Genomic DNA, 21,278 nt, shown 5'->3' on the forward strand with positions numbered 1-21,278 from the left:
AAAAAAAAAAAAAAAAAAAAAAAAAAAAAAAAAAAAAAAAAAAGCACTGGTGGATTTTTAAACTAAATTAATACATATATATGTACATATATATGGGTTTGGAGGAGAACAGAAGGTCTAACTCAGGAGTTGGACTTGGTGGGGAGGGCACAGGTTAAATGTGAGCTGTGAGCACCCAGTTTGGGAGGAAGGAGGAAATGGGAACCAAGCTTTCATAAGAAATTACATAATAACAAATAATTCCCACATTCCCTAGATATATACTTGGATTTCAAATGCCATAATTGTAATCTTTCTCCAAAGAAAAATGCACGATACAGGCTTCATTCCATCAAGAGGCATATGAGGTGTTATTATACACCCTTCCAGCGGATGGGAAAACCACAGAAGTGGAAGGGAATCAGAGAAGCATTAACAGACCCTCAAACAACCATAATGCTTAACTCCTCTTGTTCCAATCTTAACTCAAAATTATGATTATTTTGATTATTTGATGATTGTTTTGATAGTATAAACTCCATATCTGTAACCTCAGTTATCTACAAAACTGAAGTGCAAACATTTAAAAAGAACTCTCACCAACCAAGGGTTGAAATTGTAATGCAAATAGAAAGGGCTGAGCATGAGAGCACAATCAGAAACTGAAGAGAGTTGATCAAAGAGAAAATTCTAGCTGAATTGTCATATTTTGAATTCCCCAGGGATCCCACAGTCTATGACACATTAACAGCGGTGTGAATCGTTTCTGTTACACCACATTCTCTGTCCTCTCGTGATGCGGGTCTTCCCCAAATGAGTATATACAGATAATCAATGACTTTAGCTGGGAGGGATTGGAGCTATAGAATAATCTATATGACCAATCTGATGGACCATTTGTAAGAGCTGATTGCCAAATTGGATCTTCATTTGACAAATAAATACTAGAGCTGCAGAGAGTAAAGTTTACTCCAACCCAATTAATCATTAATTCATCCACAGGAAAATACATTTTCTCCACCTGGAATATTGATTTTCTATGACTATTACCTCCACATTGAAAACGAGTGAGTCACTGCAGTTAAGCCAGTGTACCTTGACGTTAATTCCCTGAAGAAGGTATAGTTATGTTTACATTCCCTTAGCAAGAATTTGGTTAAGTGATAAGCACTTTTCTCTTTTCTTTTTTTCTCTCTCTTTTTTTTATTTTTATTTTTATTTTTTTTTTTGAGACTGTGTCTCTGTCGCCCAGGCTGGAGTGCAGTAGTGCAATCTCAGCTCACTGCAACCTCTGCCTCCCAGATTCAAGCAATTGTCGTGCCTCAGCCTCCCGAATAGCTGGGATTACAGGAACGTGCCACCACTCCTGACTAATTTTTGTATTTTTTTTTTTAAGACAAGCTTTCAACTTGTTGGCCAGGCTGGTCTTGAACTCCTGACCTCTTATGAGCTAATCATACCACATCTAACTAGATTTTCTATTAAAGTACAAGGAGGGACTCCACTACTAAAGTTTGTTTTACTTCCCTGGTTATTTACACAGAACGCTGGCAATACACTAAGGCTCACTAATGTGGACCTCAGTGGAATTTCTGAGGGGCTTTGAATATGTATGTGCAAACTGTCCTATTTTCTTTATATGCTCTCTTAAATATGTATGTATGTAAATATATATAAAACACACATATATATATATATATATTCCTAGACATCTAGTGTTTGCTGTCATTAGTGACCAAGAAAAAGTAGTTCTTTTGTGCACATGTGAAAACATCAAATTAGCAATTACCATAGAAATGTATTTCATTGAATAAATAGGTTTTATTTGTTGCAGGGAAATTTAAAACAATTATTAGATGTTATGGTGCCTCGTGTTGATATGTGTATTTGGGTCAAAAGTGCAAAAACTTTTTTCTACAATATACAGTTATTTTGGCTTTTCCCAGGGGAAGCTAGCAATAGTTTTAAAAGCACAAATTGATGTAAAATATTTTGACTCATATAATAATGTGAAGAAATTTTATTTGCATTAACCAATAGTATTCAGGAATCTTTTGGTAGTAAGTATATTTTAAATGGTGTAATTTGTATGTTTATGATATGTATTCAATTATTTAAGTTACGTTTCAATGTATTTTTAAAAAACTGTTCCCAGGTGAACAAAACTTTGCTTTTCTTCTCCATTCTGTACAGGACAAGCATTATTCAGATCACACAGTCAGCTCTCACTACACTTCAACCGAATGGGACAAGTTCGTATTTGAAACCTGTCATCTTTATCTAAGGGAAACAAAATTAACCATTTAATAATAGGCTGTCTTTAATGGTTATTAAAAGAATGTAATTGACCAAAAAGACATTTTGAGATTAATAAAGATGTATTAGACTATCCAAAAGTGGATGCATGCACTAATCTAGAAAGGATGTCATTTTTGTATGTTGCTTGGGAGATAGGCAAGTTTGTTCTCGTTCCTGACCTGCTCCATCTGCAGCTTGTCAGCTCATTACCAGCATGTGGGTGTGAAGCGAGGGAGGATTTGTGCTGGCCCTACTGTGGCTCTCATGCCACTCAGAGGAGATGCAATCTTGCAGCAGATGGTGCCCTGGCATGGCACAGCTTGACGGCTCCTCACCTGTGATGGAAGAAGCTACTCCATCTCCCCAAACATCAGCTTGGCCCTCAGGTGGCTGCTTGAAAGATAAAAATCATGACAAATAAAATACACTCTGTGCTGACCTTTTGCAAGAATCAGTGAGACCTCAGTCCTGTGCTTTGTACTCTGCCAGAAACCTCCCAGTTTAAAACATTGCTAGTTATTGTCTGTAGAAGCCATCTCTTCTTCCATCTTTGTGCTCCTTTTCTATTTTTGAAATATCTAAGCATATATTCAGCTTTAAAATTATATATTTAACAGATGTATAGTGGGTTTTACAGTTTTCTCAATGGGTGAAATCAGAAGGCAACTGTCAATGTCAGTACACTTCACTCCCCACCTCATCCCGGATGCGCAGGCACAGAAGATAACCCCATGCAAGTGCACGTGTGTGCAAGGAAAAGCAGCTGATGCTTGGGATACCAGAAACTTCGGAGCACTGACTCTGAGCAAGGAGTGACTTCCAAAGGCGAGAACCAGATCCATATGCTTCTTTCCTGCATTCCTCCACACACACCTGAGTTTGCATTCCTCCAGGGAGCTGTCCTTATGCATCCATCTCAGATTTCTGTCACACTGCCAGCCCATTCAGGTCCGCATCCTGCAAAGAAATGCCCCTGATCCCACACGTTCCACGTTGCATCTTGCTCCTTCTTCACCATCCTACAGCTCCTTGCATTTAGGGTATTTTACAGCACTACTCGTTTTCCACACCTTTTACAATTTAGCAGTTAGACAAAACCCATTTATCGCATCAACCACAAAGTTTTCCCTTTTATGTCCCACCAATTTTTTGGCTAAGGGGGATAGTTGACCAAGGCCATTCCAGCTCCAGTCACTTTCTACCTAGCTCAGTCATCGCCTCCAGATCCCTGGGGTTCCATCTCTGTAGATTCAAGCAATATTTGAAAAAAGGAGATTGTGGTCCTGTGCTAAACACGTACGAACATTTGTCTCTTGTTATTAATTCCTTAAACGATAGAGTATACCAACTGTTTACCCTGTGTGGTGTATTATGAGGAACCTGAAGATGAATTTAAGATGGGTCTAAGGGAGGATGTTCCCAGTAATGTGCTAAATGCTATGCATCATTTCGTACATCAGAGGAACTTGAGCATCCCATGGATTTGGTATCTGAGGGCGTTCCCTGGAACATAACTGCCCACAGATATCGAGGGACCACAGCATTTTTATTCCTCCTTGTCATCCCCGTGCCCTGTACGCTCCAGAAAACAAAACAATCATTTGCCCATTTTAAGGACCGTAACTCTAAATGAGCAACAGAGGAGCCCTCCCGCCCACTCACTGACTCCCCTGGGCCTGCCTTCAGCCTGTGGGGAGGAAGAAAGCCCCGGCCCTGGCCTGTGATGGAACTCCAGCTTCCTGGATCAGCTGGCAATAGAGGGTCCATGTCCAGCTTCCCATTGACTTCCTGCATCATAGGTCTCATCTTAGGAGATAACCTCTCCTCTCAGGCCCTTAGGTCCAGGTCTCCTCTGTCAACCTTCTCTGAGACCTCAGGTGTGAAGAATACATTTTTATTTATTTACTAGATTTTTGTTTGAAAACTGATGAAAACTATCATGTGGACTTGGTCCTCCGGGTTAATCGTCCAAGTTTAAAAATGAAAACCACCAGTGAATGATATTTGACCATCAGTTACAAGTTTTTTCTTTCTCTTGCAAAGAAACAGCTCACAATAACTGAAAATGAAGGGCATGGTAAGGTGAGATAGATATCCCTTCCTTCCCAACACCCCACCCCTGAAAAATCAGGGTAGGCAGGCCTCTGTTAGAGCTCTCTTGCTCCAGAAGAGAACTCAGAGCCACTTTGAAGTGAACCCCACCCCTGAGAGGCCAGGGCCCTCAAAGGGTTTACCCAGGGAGACTCTGCATTGAGGGGAGGGTGGGAACAGCCCCACTTGCCAGCAGCTGTTCGCAGCAGTGAACCTGAGCCCCCAAGATGCTGCCCAGGAGAGAAAGAACCCTGACTTGGAATAGCCCTGGATGTAGTGCTGAACCTGAACACTGACCTGCCTGCCCGGGAAGCTTGGCGACGATTCCTGTGTCCATGCTTGGCATAGAGTGAGTGGAGCTGCCACCTTCAAACTGCATGGGGAGCCGCTTCCACAGGCCTGGTTCTTGCTGCATGGGAGAGCACTGTCCCCACCCCAGAGGCAACTAAAAGTTTCTCATTAAAAGAAATGTAGTTGAGCCCCAAAGTTTCATGAAATAAGATGACTCCAGGAGAAGCTGATTGTTAGGGTGTCTAACTCAACCCTATACTCCTTTGTTTGTCTAAGGAAGGAACTTCGGTGTGACAGATAAAGTGACCTGCACACCCCACACAGGTAGAATTCTCCTGCTTCGGGGGTAAGAAGCTGTCCTGAAGCAACCCTCACCCATGCCATCTTGTGAGCTATCGGCCCTCAAAAGAGGTGGTCTGTGAAGAACTAGAGTTTTTTACTACCATATCATCTTGGGACTCAAAATATGTAACCACCCCGAGAAAGGGACAGAAAACACAGGAACAGAAAGAGCTTGTTTCCCTATCGTTTTAAAGACTTCAATTTTAAAAACTGCCATTTCTTTGCATTTTTTGTTCATCAATTTCTGAAGAATTCCTATAGGCAAGGGACTTTCCAGGCTCTGTTGGAGATTTTATGGAAAAAAAATTCAGTGTCTGATCTTGGAGAATTTAAAATTGGCAGGACAGATAAGATGGGCACAGTTCTCTCTTTCTGGAATATGATTCCACTACTCAGTTGGCCTGACTTAATCACGCTTCCATCTCAGCTTCGACGTGCCTTTCCGAGGTAAGCCTTTGGGGCCCCTGCCCCAATACAGAAGAGACACTAAGTTATTTTCTCCTGCTCTGTGGTCCTGGAGTCATGTGAATTTCCTTTTGAAACTCATTACACATATTTATTTATTTATTTATTTAAGCATATTTCTCTGCGAGAGTATACCTGTCACCATGGCAGGGATTTGTCTCCCTCTTTCACTGTAGTACCCACAGTACTCTGCATAGTGCTGGCGCTGTTGGGGGTGCCCAGTAAACTTGGGTGAATGAATGTTTACCTGGCTCTGAATGAGGGTGCTCAGAAGTAGCAGTGAACACTGGGACCCTGGGGGAGGAAGAGGATTATCATAAAGGAGGTGACACAAGGCTGGACCTCACAAGATGAAATCTCAGTAGGGCAGGAGGGCAGGGAATTTGGACAATGGCAGAGAAGACGTGAAGCTCACAGTAAATTAAGTAAATTGATGATGATGATGACAATGATAGTACCATTTATCATGTGGTCACTTTATGCCAGGAACTCTTACATTCGTAGCATCATTTATTTGTTACACCAACCATGAGGGGTAGGTACCACTGAGCCCCATCTAGTAATATGAAAACCAGGGTTCATAGAGGTTAAGTTCCTTGCCACGGTCTTATGGATGGAAAGTAAAGACATTGAGCTTTGCATTTGGACATGGACCTAGAGTTGTTCAAACCCTAGTTCTGCTTACTCCACGGAAATGCGGGTTTTTTGAGGCGAGTACAAGTAGAGGAAAGTGGAGAAGTGGATTGCAGTTTGATTCTTAGGGGGTCAAGAATGCCACCGGGGGATTTAGACTTTAACCTAATAACACGTATTTATTTCTTCAAATGCTAGAGAGCCTTGGAACGTTTTTGAGCACGTGCTTTGGAAAAATTCCTCTGGAAAAGAGAGAAGGTGAGGGAGGGGAGGGGAGAGCCTGAGATTTGAGGGGTCTGCAGCAGGAGGCTGGGAGACATAGTAAGGAGCAGGGACAGCAGGTCTAGAAATAAAACTAGGACACATCCAGACCTCAGGTGGAATTAACTAGAATCTGGTTAGAGAGCCAGAAAGAACAAAGAGAAAAAATACCTCCCAAGTTCCCACCTGGCTGCCCAGGAGGCTGTAATGCGCTTAACAAAAAAAGCCTGCCCTTTAACAAATAGAGGAGGGAGGAGGTGTCTGCAGGGAGGCCTACAGACAAAACGTGAAATGAGACTGCCCTCTTCTGGAGAATGAAAGCCGGATGCTGAATCAAAATCCTCATATGCCCAGGACAATTTATTATTATTATTATTATTATTATTATTATTATTATTATTGGAGATAGGGTCTTGCTGTGTTGCCCAGGCTGGAGTGCAATGGTACAATCATAGCTCACTGTAACCTCGATCTCCCGGGTTCAAGTGACACTCCTGCCTCAGCCTCCTGAGTAGCTGGGACTACAAGTGTGTGCCACTACACCCAGCTATTTTGTTTGTTTGTAGAGAGGAGGTCTCACTATGTTGCCCAGGCTGGTTTCAAATTCCTGGCTTCAAGCCATCCTCCCAACTTGGCCTCCCAAAGAGCTGGGATTACAGCTGTGAGCCATCACACCCAGCCATCAGCATGTTTAAATATACATCCTTATATATATTTAAATATATATCTTATATATATATACATATACATCCATACAGAACTGACTGATGCTGAGTTGATACTAACTAGTTAACCAACAAACAACTGGTAACTAACGACTTGGTAACCAGGTAGGAATTCGGACAAATCTGGTTGTTCAGGGAGAACAAAGGTCTGTCAAACAAGTTGTTACATCTTCTAATGCATCCTATTTCAGACTCAGGAGCAGTTTATATTTTACACAGTCTCTGTCTCTCTAATTCCTTCAGACTTATCAAGCACGGGAGAAAACCTAGGTAAAAAATAAATAATAAAACACTCAAGAACATCTCAAATGAAAAAAAGAGTTATAATATCAAATGTTGTTGCAGAGGTGGAACAAGATGTGGAAAAACTTGAAACTCCACTAATAGGAGATACTGAAAAGCCAGACAGCAAGGACACAGAGAGGGAAACAGAGCTGAGCTAAAAGTCCAATCTAAGACAGTACACTACGACCCAGCAATTCCACTGCCAGTGTAGACCAGATAAAAAGAGTTCTATGATACCAAAAGATATGTACGTGTATGTTCCTAGCAGTACTTTTCATTATAGCCCAAACCTGGAAATCATCGAATTATCCATCAGCAGTAGAATGGACAAGTGTATTTATACAAGTGTATTCATACAATTTAATGTCATAGAGCTATGGGAATTTACTGCTACCCTGAACAGCAAAAGTAAATCTCACAAGCATAACTTAAGTGAAAGAAGCCAAAGCAAAAATCACATATATCATTCCATTCACAAATTTCAAAAACTGGCAAAATTTTTGTATGGCGATGGAAGGCAAAATAGCAGCTCCTCAGGATATGGGCTGGGTAATGTTCTGCTCCCAAATCTAACTGTGGATACAGGGGTGGGTCACTGTGTGGATACATGGGCGTGTCACTGTGTGAATTCAGGAGTACACACTTTGATATGTGAGCTTTTTACTTTGTATTTTATATATATATATATTTATTTAAGAGACGGGGTCTTACTCTGTCTCCCAGGCTGTAATGCAGTCCAGATCTCCTAGGTTCAAAGGATTCTCCTGCCACAGCCTTCTGAATAGCTGCAGTAGCTGGGACTATAGGCATACACCACCACCCCTGGTGGTATACTCAGCTTTAAATGAATTGGCTGGGTGCAGTGGCTCACACCTGTAATCCCAGGACTTTGAAAGCCTGAGGCTGGAGGATTGCTTGAGGCAAAGAGTTCAAGACCAGTCTGGGTGATATAGTGAGATTCCATCTCTAAAAGATTTTTTAAAATAAAATGTACTTAAAATTTAGGAAAGACTTCAGTTGCAAGGGCTAAGTTGAAAAGACAGGAGTAAAAGGGTAATAGACAATTTAGAATATATGGATATATGTCATTTGGTACGTTAATATATATTATTGTTTTTTAATTATTTAATAGTCTATGAGTAGGTTAAATTCCATGAAGACAAGAACTGCACCTCATTCATCTTTATAGCCTCTGGATGCCCAGTGTACATCATAAAGTAGCTATTCAGAAAACATATATTTAAAAAAATTGTGAATATTCTGTTTACNGAGGACACAGCTAAACCATATCAGACATATTATCTATTGCTACATAACAAATTATGCCCCAAACTTAGGGCTTAAAACCCCATCTATTTTTTTTTCTTCACAGTTTCTGAGACTTAGGGATCTGGAAGTGACTTAGCAGGGGTTCTCACTCAGGGTCTCCCAAGATGTTGGCTGGGGCTGCAGTCACCTGAAGGCTTGACTGGGCCTGGAAGATCCACTCTTCAAAATGTTCACTCACATGGCTGTGGGCTGCAGGCCTACTCACAACTATCCCCAGAGCAGATCATCCAAGAGTAAGAGCAAGCTGGAAGACACCATCACTTTTATGACCTAGTCTCTGACATCACACATAATCACTTCTACATTCTATTCACTACAAACGAGTCACTAACTCCAGCCCACATTCAGGTGGAGGGGAATTATGTTCCATCTTTTGAAAGGAATATTAAATAATCTGTGGATATATTTTAAATCATCACAGTCCACCATCTGGCCACAAATTATTTCTATTTCTCCCACATGTAAAATACTCTCATTCCTCTCAACTCCTCCCAAAAGTTTCTCAAACTTGTACAGGGATATCTAGGTTTGAAGTCCAGGATGTAAATTATTTAAATCAGATCCCAAACAGAGAAGGTCTTGTCAGGTGTAGTTCTTTTTTTTTTTTTTTTTTTTTTTGAGACAGAATCTCACCTGTTGCCCAGTCTGGAGTGCAGTGGTTGCAATATCAGCTACTTGTAGCTTGACCCTTGACCCCTGGACTCAAGCAATCCTCCTGCTTCGCCTCCCAAGTAGGCTGGGATGACAGCACCACATCATTAAATGGCTGGCTAATTTTTTGAAAGTTTTTGTGGTGATGGAGTTCACCATGGTTCCCGGCTGTTCTCAAACTTTGGGGGGGGGGCTCAAGCACTCATCTTGCCTCGCCTACAAAATGTTGGGATTACAGGCATAGACCACCATGCCTGCAGGTGTGTTCTCTCTGTCTAAAGTCTTGCGACAAAGAGACAAGTTATCGCATGTCTATCAATTATTATCACATGTGTGACTAATTACCCCCAAAACTCTGTGATTTTAAAACAACTTTTATCTCAGTGTCTGTGGGTCAGGAGGGTTCAGTGGTTTTGCTGGATGAGTCTGACTCAGTGCATTTCACAATGTTGTAATCTATGTGGGATGTAGTAATCTGAAGGCCTGATTGGGGACTGCGAGGATCTGCTTCTAAAATTCCTCCACCGGTCATGGTTGTCGGCTGGTGGCCTCCCATTCCTTTACCATGTGGACCTCCCCTGGATGGCTTAAATCTTCTCACACACACGTTGGTTCTCCCTCCAGAGAAAATGATCCAAGAAGAAGCCAGCACATGGGAAACCACGGATGTCCTTTCATGACCTAACTTTGTGGACATGCTATCACCTCTGCTGTGTTACTATTGGTTACTTGGAACGATCCTGATATGACACAATAGAGGACTAGGCAAGAGCATCCAATCCAGGAATTAGGGCTCATGGGTGCCATCTTGGTGACAAGCTAGCACCACCTGTAATGCTAGAGCTGAATCCAGGAGCACCATCAGAGGCTGTAGTTCTGGTGATGTCTCAAACCACCTCTTCCTGTGATCCTTTGATACAGTAACAAAATTTCTGGGTACCCTGAAATGGAATAATAAGTTCTACCAGAGTTGAATGATTAGGATGATGATGATCACTTTGAAGCACATGAGGGCCTGCCGTGTAAATCCAGCAATGTTGTTCTTGGAAAAAAAATCACTGCCCTTCTCTAAGCCTTGGTTTCCAGCTTCAAAAAGTGTATAATAATAGCTGCTTTGGGCTGGGCACAGTGGCTCTTGCTGTACATCCCACAGCACTTTTGGTGAGGCCAAGGAAGGGCAGGAGCACAAAGTCAGGAGTTCCAGACCAGCCTGGCCAATATGGTGAAACCTGTCTTCTACTAAAAATACAAAAATAGCCAGTGTGATGGCTTGCACCTGTAGTCCCACCTACTCAGGAGGGCTGAGGCAAAAGGAATCACCTTGAACCCAGGAGGCAGAGTTTGCCATGGAACCAATTGATCGGTGCCATTGCACTCCAGCCCTGGGTGACAGAGTGGAGACTCCATCTCAAATAATAATAATAATAATAATAATAATAATAATAGCTGCTTTGGTCAGTTCTTACAGGGGTTCAAGGTTACATATGTAAGATACAATTATTAAGCAATTGATAAAATGGTAACTATTTTAAAACGGAATTATTGCATTATTTGGCCGGCACGGTGTTCACGTCTGTAATACCAGCACTTTGGGAGCTGCAGATGGGCAGATGACAAGGTCAGGAGATTGAGACCATCCCTAGCTAAAGACCAGTTGAACCCCCATCTCTACTAAAAATACAAAAAATTAGCCAGGCGGGGTGGCACGCACCTTCTAGTCCCAGGCTACCACGGGAGGCTGGCTAGGAGAATGGTGTGAACCAGGAGGTGGAACTTGCAATGAGTGGAGATTGCACCACTGCCACTCCCAGCCTGGGCAACAGATCAAGATTCCATCTCAAAAAAAAAAAAAAAATGCAAATTTTGTGATATTGCCTGGTTAACCATCTGAGATGATAGATGTATTTCAATTTTGGGAAAGAATATTTAAATAGTAGAAGGTAAACCTTTCTCATTTTAATAAACTGATATACCATATTTCATAAACACTAAGAAAAGAGAAAAAACTATCCATTGTCCTACAACTCTAATGCAATTTGTCAATCACCTTCTTTCCTTCCAGCCTTCTTTTCCATGCATTTCCCACAACTGAAGTCAGAGTGTACATAAAAGTTTGCTTTTTTGCTTCTTTCTCTTTATATCTAATATAGAAACTTCTAACAGAGTTTGATACAGATACTTGCCCCAGTGCGGTCAGCTTAGAGGACTGACCCATGGTCCTAATGAGAGGTAAGCCACTGGAAAAAGGGAGGGGAATCCATTAGGTCAGCAGGCTGCATCAGGATCAGCTGAAGTTCTGGAGCAGACTCATGGAGAGAATCAAAGGCTACACTAGGGGAAAACAGTAGGGGAGATCACTAAGAGATTCTGGAAGTTGTGTAGGGATGAAAGTTGCTTAACTACTCTCTGACTCAGTTCATCTTCTATACAATCAAATTATGTTATATGCCCCTTAGCCTTTATAGCGTTGCTGGGAGGATTCATCAAAGTTCCTGCAATGTAAGTTCCAGGCAAAAAGTAAAGATGTTGCTCTTAAAATGGTAAGATGTGGGCTGAGCCGCAGCAGCTCATGTCTGCAACCCAGCACCTTTGGGAGGCCAAGGCGGGTGGATCACAAAGTCAGGAGTTCAAGATAAGCCTGGCCAAGATGGTGAAACCCCATCTCTACTAAAAATTAGCTGGCTTGATGGCGGGTGCTGCTCGGGAGGCTGGGACAGGAGGATTGTTTGAACCCAGGAGGCAAAGGTTGCAGTAAGCCGAGATCATGCCACTGCACTCCAGCCTGGGCAACAGAGTGAGACTCCGTCTCAAAAAACAAAAAACAAAACAAAGCAAATGGTAAGATGCAATGCATCAGGGTCTGGGATTTTCCCAAGTGTTTAGCAGCCTAGGAATTCTCAATAGACTTCTGAAACATAATTTATGTCCTAATGTTGATGACTAATATCTATGATATAGGAAAGTCTGTCTGGATATCAAGTCAGTGTGGGTTTGATCATTCATTTCAACCATTGGAAACAAACCCCAATGTCTTGAGAAGCCAGGTGGGTGACCTAAGGGTGCAATGGCAGGAGGGTGTACCACCTAGAGGGCACAAGCCCTCCTCAAAAGAGAAGCTGTTACTGGGTTCATTGTTGCCCTATGTAAGTGTGGACCAGGGTTTAAGTTTGACGTCTACAGAGCATTATTTCAACATTCATCAGATTTAATGCACTATGCCACATAAGCGAGGTGATGCTACTAGGGTATTTTTTGGAAATTTACACACAAGTCTGCTAAAGTAGTTAGGTTGAAGGATTCCTAGCTCTGGGAGAAAAGTTACATTTTCTGCCTTATCCCCAGCTCCCCAGCTATTGGGGTTATTTGAATTATTTAACCTTGACCTGTTGTATTAGTCCATTCTCACACTACTAATAAATACATACCTGAGACTCAGTAATTTATAAAGGAAAGAGGTTTCATTGACTCACAGTTCTGCATGGCTGGGGAGGCCTCAGGAAACTTACAATTATGGTGGAAGGGGAAGCAAACATGTCCTTCTTCACATGGCAGCAGCAAGGAGAAGAATGTAAGCTGAGAGAAGGGGAAAGCCCCTTGTAAAACCATTAGATCTCGTGAGAACTCACTATCATGAGAATAGCATGAGGTTAACCACCCCCATGATTCAATTACCTCCCACCAGGTCCCTCCGGACTCACATGGGGATTATGAGAACTATAATTCAAGATGAGATGTGGGTGGGGACACAGCCAAACCCTATCACCTGTATTTAATTTATATAATAAAATACCTTGCATCAGCATCTGGGACATGGAAATTACCCTTGACGGCTTGTCACTCCACCTCTCCTCACTCCTCAGCTCACAGAAAAGAGATTTGTGAAATACCAGCTCTGGTCTTGGCAAATATTTGTTTCCCCCTGGCACCCTGGAAAATGAATTTTTAAAACTCTTCCTACAATTGCGGTATGGCAGCAGCTTTATCAGTATGTGAAGATAGAGCGATGATGTAGCTTGCATATTTGACATTTTGTATTGTTGAAAAGTGGCAAACTGCACTGGGCTGTAAATGCACTGTAAATGATGTTGTGCTGAATTATAAAGACAATTAGCATATTTCTTCGTTGTTTCTCATTTATCTTTTAGTTTGTAAACATGGAAAGCAAAGTGCGGTAAGCTTTACATGCCGTATCTGTAAAATGAGCACAGTGATACTTATGTTACAGACTTTTGTAAGCCAGAATTTTTAAAATGTTAAACTACCTAAGATAATATAAAAAACATAGCAGCATCCAATAAATGACAAATCTTAGTATTACTTCCACACCTCCTGTTAACATTAAACCCTTGGAGGATGGAAGAAAGCGTGGATGTGAAGCACATACAATCACTAGAGGAAATCAGAATACTGCAATGTTTTGGGGTTCCTTGAAAGTTTTTAAAGCGTGTAAGGGTCCTTAGACATGATCTTTTACAGATGAGAACAAGATGAAATGAGATTGACAAAAATTAATCAATTTGCCCACATTTTGCACAGGAGTATAATCCCACCTAGTTGGCAGGCCAAGGCAGGAGAATCGCTTGAACCTGGGAGGTGAGGTTACAGTGAGCTGAGATCATGCCACCACCCTCTAGCCTGGGTGACAGAGTGAGACTCAATCTCAAAATAAATAAAATAATAATACTGAGGAAGTCTTAAATTATTTATTCATATAAAAGTAAAAGTAATATATTACATGTTAATATAAATAACAGTTTATGAAAAATGTATTTTCCAAAACAAAACAAAACTGTAGTGAGAAGAGTGATGTCATTTATAGTTTACAGATCTCTTTAATGTCTAGCTTAATAGAAAACAGCTGGATTCTCATAGCCACTCCACTTCTACACTCAGCCTATTGTAATAACTTGTTTTAGTGGAAGTTCGTGAAGAAAAATCAGCCTCTGTGTATGGGAGAAATATTTTAATAGCTTTTTCAGGTGTTGGTGCTTATGGTGTGATACTATACCTAAGTTCAGTAAGTACTAGTTTCTTAGAAGTTAATTTCAGTGTGGAATCTGCAACCTTAACAATGGAGTTTTCTGCAACTTTAACAATGGAGTTTTTCCTCTGTTACAGGAATTCCATTGATTTATTTTGCACTTTGAATACATTTTATCTATGCATGATTTTGTAACATTTGGATGAGTTATATAGATCTTCCAATTTCAACAAATTTTATTATACAACATCAAAAATCATTTTTTAACAATATTACCACCAATCTCATCAGAATAGTCTCTATAAGGAAGCTGTCAAGCTCACTGTGATAGACATAAGTTTTCTATAGTTCTTATTTTCTCTTGCGTTCAGATTTTATCTTTGGCAACAAATACTCTTTGTTATTTTACTTGAGGTGACAATCTCACTTTATTCATTTTTGAGAAAGCATTTCTGAAATATCTAAGTCTAAAATGACCATAGTTTGTCTTACATAATTTAAAGTAAAAACAGTGTTCCAAGAAAAAAATGGTTAGGTTAACTCACAATTCAATTACCAAATGTTTCTTTCTCAAGAAAACTAACATACTTCACTCTTCAGCAGAACTGCTTTTGCGCCCTTCCCATGTGGTCACACAGAATATTAAATGAATATGAACATAAAAGTCAAGACTTAATGAAATTAATTTGTACTGATGTATCAAGGACATTCTTAAGTGAAACTAACATTCATTTTACTATAAGTACGTGGTAATAATTTGGTTCCATGCTAAAATGACAGCTGTTTTACCCCCCCTTTTGCTTTGTAAAATATATATTTTTTTATTTTTATTTTTTGGTGCTCTACATGCTCAGAAAACTATATTAATGAACTACAGAAATTACCCCAAAAGTACAGTCTTTGCTTCTGCACCATCCATGGAGATGTAAAGAGAGTGAAAAAGGCAAATAGTATCCTAATATTATTATGAAAGTAGTTTTGACCTTACAAACTCCCTGGAATGGTCTCAGGGATACCACCTCGCAGTCATCCGAGGCACAGTTTGAAAACCACTGCTCTCAGCTCCTTTTTATACCTTTGCATGCCTCTTTTCTCGGCTCTCCAGCTCCTGATGACCTTCGGCTACTCTAAGTTTCCCTAGTGAAGTATTCAGTAGTGTTGTATTTCTTTAAGTTCTGTGATTTAAAATTTACTATATCCTGGCAGGGTGTGGTGGCTCACACCTATAACCCCAGCACTTTGGAAGGCGGAGGTGGGAGGATCGCATGAGCTCAGGAGTTTGAGACCAGCCTGGAAAACATAGCAAGACCCTGTCTCTACAAAACAGAAACAAAAATGAGAATTAGCCGGGCATGGTGATGTGGGACTGTCGTCCCAGCAACTCAGGCGGGGAGATGGGAGAGTCACCTGAGCCGGGGAGATGGAGGCTGCAGTGAGCCATGATTGCGCCACTGCACTCCAGTCTAGGTGACAGAGTGAGATCTTGTCTCAAAAATAAATAAATGAATAAAAAATAAAACAGAATGTACTATATCCTCTATTCACAACAATAAAAAATTTATTGAGTACCTAATATGTGCCAAACACTGTTCAAAGCATTGAAAATACAGAAGTCAACGAGATAAGCAAGGTCACTGGTCTTGTGGACTTTCTATTCTAGAGGGAGAAAATAGACAGTAAACTTGTAAGTGAATTAACATACAAGGTAATTGATAACTTCCAACAATGTTGAGTGCTGTGATAGCCATAAAAATAAACCGATGCGACCGAGCATGATGGGGTGAGCCAGTAGCCAGGCGGCCCCAACCCAACAGGTGTCATGTCTCTGCATCCGGCATGCATAACAGTACATCAAAAGTCGGGTGACTGAAGATTCCAGCAAGAATCTGGCTACCATAGAATTGCAATAGCCCTGGAAAGCTGGGGAAGAGGAAGAGGAGAGGACAATAAAGCAGGGTTGCTTGTATTTGAAAGTGCGTGCTCCTGCCAGGCGCACAGTGGGGGCTCATGCCTGCTAATCCCAGCACTTTGCGATGGCTTGAGGCGGAGGATCCTTGAGCCTGCTCGCTCAGGCAGTTTGAGGCCAGCCTGGGCCAAACATGGTGAAACCCTGTCTCTTTACTAAAAATACAAAATTAGCCAGGCATGGCGTGGGCGCCCAGGATGTGCCCTGGAATCCAGCCTACTCAGAGGCTGAGGCAGGCGAGGAAGTCGCGCTCGCAAACCCAGCGAGGCAGAGGGTTCAGTGAGCCGAGACGGTGCTCACTGTACTCCATCCTTGGGCCTTTTCACAGTGAGAAATTCCATCAAAAAAAAGAAAGAAAGAAAAGAGAAGAGAAATGTAAAGAAAGAAAGAAAAGGAAGGAAGGGAAGGAAGGAAGGAAAGCGAAGGAAGGAAGGAAGGAAGGAAGGCAAGAACAGGAAGGAAGGAAGGAGATAGAAGGATTGGAGAGCGAGAGGAAGGAAGGCGACAGGAAACAGGAAATGGGGAAGAAAGGAAAGAAATGAAAGGAGAAAGGAAAGGAATTAGAAAAGAAAGAAAGAAGAATTAAAAGAAAGAAAGAAAAGAAAAGAAGAAGAAGAGAAGACGGAAGAGCATGAAAAGAAAGGAAAGAGAAACAGAAAAGAAAAGAAAAGAAAAGAAGAAAAGAAAAGAAAAGAAAAGGAAAAGGAAAAAGGGCTCGGGGTAGAATGTAGCCTGGCCAGTCTCCCAGGGGAATAGCAAGTTACTGAGAGAAAGTCACTTAAGAAAAACTGAGGCCAGGACAAGAAGCCACTCTGTCCTGCTGGGGGCCAACATGGGATGCTGATGTTCCCAGCTGCCACTTGTTCTGTCTGAGGATGGTGGCAGAAGGGGGCAAGGATGGAACTGGGGCTGTTTGTAATGTGAAGTTTCCATTACCCTGATGGAAATACCCAACTTACACTGACACTCAGAAGCGGGCTATTATTCCCACTTTGAGGCGTTCCAGAGCTGCTTCTAGAACATACTAATATTTTTCATCTGTACCAGTATTCGCCTAACCCAGGTATCTAGGGCAAAACCAGACAAATGACAGGAAAAAATAGTCTGGGCATGGTGGCTCATGCCTGTAATCCCAGCACTTTAGGAGACCAAGGCAGGAAGATCGCTTAAGGCCAGGAGTTCGAGACCAGCCTGGGAAACATAGTGAGACCTCGTCTCTATTAAAAACATTTTAAAAATTAGCCAGGTAAGGCCAGGCACAGTGGCTCATGCCTTTGGTGAATGAAACTATGTCTCCAAAAAAAAAAAAAAAAAAAAAATTAGCTAAGCCTGGTGGCACATACGTGTAATCTCAGCTACTCAGGAGGCTGACGCAGGAGAATTGCTTGAATCTAGGAAGTGGAGGTTGCAGCGAGGCGAGAGCGGGTCACTGCACTCCAGCCTGGGTGACAGAGCGAGACTCTGTCTCAAAAAAATAAAATAAAATAAATAAAAATTAGCCAGGTGTGTGGTGGCTAATTTGAAAAGCACTTTGCCGTGGAAGAAACAAATATGATGCTACTCACTCGAGAAAGTTGCCGTGGAATTAATTCCTCTATTTTGGTTTGCCTCTCTCCTTTACCCCAACAAGATGCTGCTGTTGTTCATGCTGAAGGAATGTGTCTTCTGCAGTAGGGCAGCATCTCCCGGGTAAGCTTCTGGTGTTTCTCTGTGATGCAGCTGCTCTCCCCAGTCCTGGGACATGGGCTATCAGCCTTTCACTCCGCCTTTCCCTGTGATCTGTTCCCTGGGAGTTAATGCTCTTCTCCATGCTTCACTGAGGAGCCACGATCTGGTTTCATGGGTTTCACACTTTTCTCATAAGTATGAATTATTGTAACCCCAACAGAGGCACATTTGATCCCTTTCACAGGTCATTTCTCTCTTAGCCACTTCATGTTTTCCGGAAGACACGTCCTGGAGTGGCTGTAGGTCTCTGCAGAACTACACTGTAGACAGATCACGTGCACCCTACTTCAAATGTGGAAACATCTCCCTGCTACAGAAATGTGCACCCAAAGCCATCCATTCAATCTCCTCTATCAATTAGATAATAACATACTCCCCTTTCTCATTAAATCAGAAAATTCTAGAAGGTAAGCCTGTTGTTTTTTCTTGGATCCCTACAGTCCCAGCCTTTGGAGAAGGTTGATGCTTACATTATAAGAACATTAGAAAATTTGATTAGAAAGACTACTGTGCAGTATTGCTTTTTTCTTGTTTTTTGTTTATTTTTATTTTTAGAGACAGGCTTGCTCTGTTACCCAGGTTAGAGTGCAGTGGCATGACCACAGCTCACTGTGGCCTCAACCTCCTGGGCTCAAGTGATCCTCCTGCCTCAGCCTCCCAAGTAGCTGGGACTACAGGCATGTACCACCGCCCCTGGATAATTTGCCTCTGTTGTCCAGGATGGGATTCAAGCAATCCTCCTGCCTCAGCCTCCCAAAGTGCTGGGATTGTAGGCATAAGCCACTGCAGTCAGCCTCAGTGGTCTTCATGTTGTCCCCAGAGAGAGTTGTGAGTGGGTGATAAGGGTGGTGGGAGAATGGATTTTTCTCTAATCTCTATTTCAAGACCAATAGTACTTCTGTTCTAACCACCCCTCTCCCAGTCACATAACTTATTATAGGGTCCCATTTTAGCTTGGCTCCTATAGTGTTTAAAGCCAAATTTATAATACCCGTATAGCAGCTCTATGGGATCTTATCACAAGTATCTTGGGAATAAAAGCCTGAAGGGCTTCATCGTAATTTTCCCGGCTTCAATATCCTTTTGTCCTGTCTTCCACACCTTCACCATTGTTGTTTTGTCTTCTCTCTTCAACTTTTACGTGTATCTTGGATACATTTTGTCTCCTAAAAACAGACCCTCACATATACTTTAACAGTTGGTCCTGCATCTCTATCACAGGGACATTTTTCACCTTAAAAAAAAAAATACAGGAATTATCCCAAGCCTTCACTTTGGACGCTGGGGAATATCACAAGGAAACAACACAGTTGAATCAGAAAAAGGCAAATCAGAATCGCAAGGGAACCTCTAGGTTTTCACAGCTGCCTAACCTAGTTCTAACACCACCAGCATGCGCTCTAAATAATGCATGAGGAATGAACCTTGCAGTCTACTGATTGGATTAGTATGGGGCAGGTGGTAGCTAAGGGTGGGGGCACTAGCAGGAAATTACAGAGAAGATAAGGAAAGCAGAATAGTTTTCCTTTGTTCACTCTTCAAAAAGCCCTCTACTCTACAGTAAATGCACACACTGCAAAGTAAAGCTAGGAAAATGAGAGTGCATTCTAGCTGGTCACTTTATCCGATTCATCCTAAATTCTAGCTTTGTGTCCCAGCTTTTCAATTCCTACTTCCAGCTCTCTTTGCTTTCTGCAAATGTGATTCACCTCTTAGCTACTTGAAACAGAGCTCGCTTTTTGTCTCACCAAGTCTTCTCAACCCCGTGGTTTGAGTGTTTTCATCCTTTGAGAACACTGTTAAGCCACTGGCTCCATCACCCATGGCTGAAACAAGAGCTAGTGGTCATCACGGAAGAGGGAAAGAAGACTGCAATCAGAAAGATGTAATCAAAAAGCTGTTGTTATTTAAAAGCAACATTAAGTGAATTCAATGACAGTTGTGTGTGTGTCTCAGACCTTAATTGTTCAAATATTTTCCTTCAATGTTTCCTTTTTATTTTGTTTGATTTGGTATACATAGAGCTCATGGAGAAGGGGAAAGGAGCTGAAATCCTAACCAATATATAATTTCCATTATGTAATATCAGTTTGTTTTTTAAGACAAAAAATTTATCCTGTTTTGTAGCCATCCACACAGGATCTCCATGGAAGAGACTAAGCACTGATAATATTAGACAGAAAAAATGCTGAGATTGCATATTTCCACTATTTTTCTTTGGCTCTACACAGGCAAAAAATGCATCCAAAGGGCTTTACTGAGAACATTCACTGCATAGACATTGTTTACTAAAGGAAGCTGACTCTAGCAGTTGCTGATGAGGAAGAGGATACTTTCCTCAGCTTAATTCCCAGAATACAGAGTGTGAGTGTGTGGGAAGAATCCCAGTGAACTTGACAAACACATGACATTCATACTGTGAGGACAACAGATGGGAGGTGTCAGCAATAAACTGCCTATGTTTGTTGAGGCTATTTCCTAAGAGGAGCAGTGTGGCATAGTGAGAAGAATAGTAAATTCAAAGGGTTTAATTTTGGTTTTGGCTTACGGTGCTTTAAAATTGTCACTCCAAAAGCTGAATGTGTCAAGAAAACCACTTATTCCCAAGCAATGTTATGAATTACATGGCTATGAACCAAACAATTGCTCTGGTTTAGAGTCGGTAAGTGGACGCTGAACCAGTCCAAAAGCCTGAAAGCCAGGTCTGAACCACTTGTACATCCCATGTGGCCCTTTCTATGGTGATTAGTCAAGACTCTCCAGATAAACAGAGCCAATGAAAGAGATTTATTTTGAATAATCCGTTCATGCGATTGTAGGGGTTGGCAAGTCCAAAATCTGCAAGGCAGGCCAGCAGAATGGAAATTCCAGAAGAAGCTGCTATTGCAGTCTTGAGTCTGAATGCAGTCTGGAGGCAGAATCCCTTTCTCTTTAGGGGAGCTCAGTTATTTTTCTTAAAGCCCTCAACTGATTGAACAAGGCCCACAAACATTACAAAGGGTAGTCTGCTTTATTCAAAGCCTACTGGTTTATATGTTAACCATATCTTTTTATTATTATTATTATTTTTGAGACAGAGTCTCGCTCTGTTGCCCAGACTGGAGTGCAGTGGCATGATCTCGGCTTCGGCTCACTGCAAGCTCTGCTTCCCAGGTTCATGCCATTCTCCTGCCCCATCCTCCCAAGTAGCTGGTACTACAGGTGCCCACCACCACGCTTGGCTAATTTTTTGTTATTTTAGTAGAGACAGGGT

At 41.7% G+C, this 21,278-nt stretch overlaps 1 long non-coding RNA gene across 1 annotated transcript in view; it reads right to left on the reverse strand.

The window, feature by feature from the left end:
* The window catches only part of LOC108513267 (uncharacterized), a 76,733-nt gene that overhangs the window by 2,229 nt on the left and 53,226 nt on the right, over window positions 1-21,278 (reverse strand). Inside the window, exon 4 of the long non-coding RNA XR_001880843.1 lies at window positions 2,613-2,667. This is a non-coding gene — a long non-coding RNA (uncharacterized LOC108513267). The remainder of the gene's footprint in view (window positions 1-2,612; window positions 2,668-21,278) is intronic.

The sequence above is a fragment of the Rhinopithecus bieti genome, unplaced genomic scaffold, assembly GCF_001698545.2.
Source record: "Rhinopithecus bieti isolate Rb0 unplaced genomic scaffold, ASM169854v2 scaffold_32597, whole genome shotgun sequence".
NCBI lineage: Eukaryota > Metazoa > Chordata > Mammalia > Primates > Cercopithecidae > Rhinopithecus > Rhinopithecus bieti.